Consider the following 2,500-nt stretch of genomic DNA (forward strand, 5'->3'; position numbering starts at 1 on the left):
GATGAACTCGAGACAAAGAGAGAGAAAGAGACAGAAAGGGGGAGGAAGGTGGGAGAGGGAAGAGAGGAAAGGGAGAAATGGAGAGGGTAAGTTTGGGGTTGATGTGGAGGATTTAGAGATAGAGGTAAAGAAAGGGTGAGTCTAGAAGGAAGGAGAGAGATGTAGAGAGATAGAGGGAGGAGGTTGAGTTGAGAGAGAGAGAGAGAGAGAGAGAGAGAGAATGTATAGAGATATATGGAGGAGGTTGAGTTGAGAGAGAGAATGTAGAGAGATATAGGGAGGAGGTTTACTTGAGAGAGAGAGATGTAGAGAGATAGAGGGAGGAGGTTGAGTTGAGAGAGAGAGAGATGTAGAGAGATAGAGGGAGGAGGTTGAGTTGAGAGAGAGAGAGATGTAGAGAGATAGAGGGAGGAGGTTGAGTTGAGAGAGAGAGAGAGAGAGAGAGAGAGAGAGAGAGAGAGAGAGAGAGAATGTAGAGAGATATATGGAGGAGGTTGAGTTGAGAGAGAGAATGTAGAGAGATATAGGGAGGAAGTTGAGTTGAGAGAGAGAATGTAGAGAGATATAGGGAGGAGGTTGAGTTGAGAGAGAGAATGTAGAGAGATATAGGGAGGAGGTTTACTTGAGAGAGAGAGAGAGAGAGAGAGTCTATGTAGAGCAGCTGGCCAGCCTCCAGAACTCTGGTCTCTAACCAACCATGAAATTCTTGCTGCCGCCAATGAAACCAACGGCAAGAGGAAGCCTCACGCCCCGCAATGGGGGAGGGTGTGTGTGTTTGACCATAGAGGCCCAAGCGGAGGAGGCCGGGAGACAGACTAATGATGCAATCTATGGAAGAGAGGGAGAAGACGCGAGGGAGGAAGGAAGGGGGAGGAACGGATGGATGTAGATATACCAATGGAGAGGTAGTTGTGAAGTTTCGACTCTCTGGGAATGTGTTCAGATAGTAGAACTGCATGCTGGGAAAGAGTGAGGAGGTGACACCACCTGCTGCCGTGTTTATACTAAACCAGAAAACACTTGCTATCTGTCAACAACTGCGAGAGGACTTCATGAGAAAAAGGAACATGATGGACCCAAGTGCAAATGTTTTATTGTATCACTGTCCCCAACATCTAGGCACTTGGATAGAACTTAAATAATTGGATAGTCCTTCAATCATTTTGACATTTCATTGGCAGTTACCTTAAAAAATGTATACAGTAAGGAGTTGACATAATCCACCTACACATATCATCAATTACAATGTCCATGTATTTCTGTCACAACATAATGTCATAACCACACAAAATGTCTCCTCTAACCTCCCACACATTCTCAATGGTTAAGGTGGTTGGTATTTCATGCACTGATAAAGGTGCTATTTCTGAGCAGCACATAAACTTGGTGTCTGTCTCTCCTGAGGTGCTAAGAGCTGTATACAGTTACACTATAGAGCCACACAAAGACAGCTCAAGGAGAGACCGAGGGAGGAGAGCACTGTTGAACAGAGCCAGTGACCCGGAGGCCATTCTGAAAGTAAATTCACCATTGAATGCCATTCTATCTTTTCATCAATGAAAGAAAAGTTATTTCCGACTCAGTCGAGAAAAACGTCGCTTTTCCGAAGGCTATAGAAACTATTTATAGAGGGATGGATAGATATTGTGCTCCTAGCTTTATCAGTGTGTTCTTTATCCGTGTGTGGTTGTCTGTCACAAAGCACTCAGGGGAATGAAGGGCCAGATCTGGAATGACCCTAACTGTTTGTCTATTCATATTTATTAATGTCCCCACCCTCCTACATGTCACTCTCCAAAACAACTTTATCTGCACTCATAGCTTGAACTAAATAGAAGTTGCAATATATTGCAAAATGTCATTGTCAATTGCCCCCGACTGCTTTGTGTTTCTTGCAAAAAACAACAAAAAGAGAAGAAAAATAGAAGAAACATTGTCCTACTGTCCAACATCTGAATCATTGGGTTTATACATACTAATTGTATGTCAACTTAATGAGTTGCAGCTATATTCTGAACAGCAGAGGAGGCTGGAGGGCGGAGCTATAGGAGGACGGAATGAATGGAGCGGAAACATGTTTGATACCGTTCCATTGATTCCATTCCAGCCATTACAATAAGCTCGTCCTCCTATAGCTCCTCCCATCAGCCTCCACTGCTGGACAGCCTGTCTGTGGTTTGGAACCCAGCCACTAAAGAAAGAAGGAAAAAAGGGATTGAGTGAGAGTTAGACGGTGAGAGAAGCTACTAGTGACAGGTCAGAACGGCATGTGTGTGTGTGTGTGTGTGTGTGTCTGTACGTGCGTACATGTGTCCGTGCATGTGCGTATGTATGTGTGTGACAGATCTGGAATGGCCTGTGTGTATCCTGGCAGTTATAAGGCGTATCGGGGAGTCAGGGCCTTAGCCTTGACAGAGCTACAGAAACACAGTGCATTTTCAGTGACCGATCTGGCTCCAGTTCCATGGCTTACATACTGTAATTATGGGTAAAGATTAAT

This window comes from Oncorhynchus masou, chromosome 16, assembly GCF_036934945.1.
Source record: "Oncorhynchus masou masou isolate Uvic2021 chromosome 16, UVic_Omas_1.1, whole genome shotgun sequence".
NCBI classification, from domain to species: Eukaryota; Metazoa; Chordata; class Actinopteri; order Salmoniformes; family Salmonidae; genus Oncorhynchus; species Oncorhynchus masou.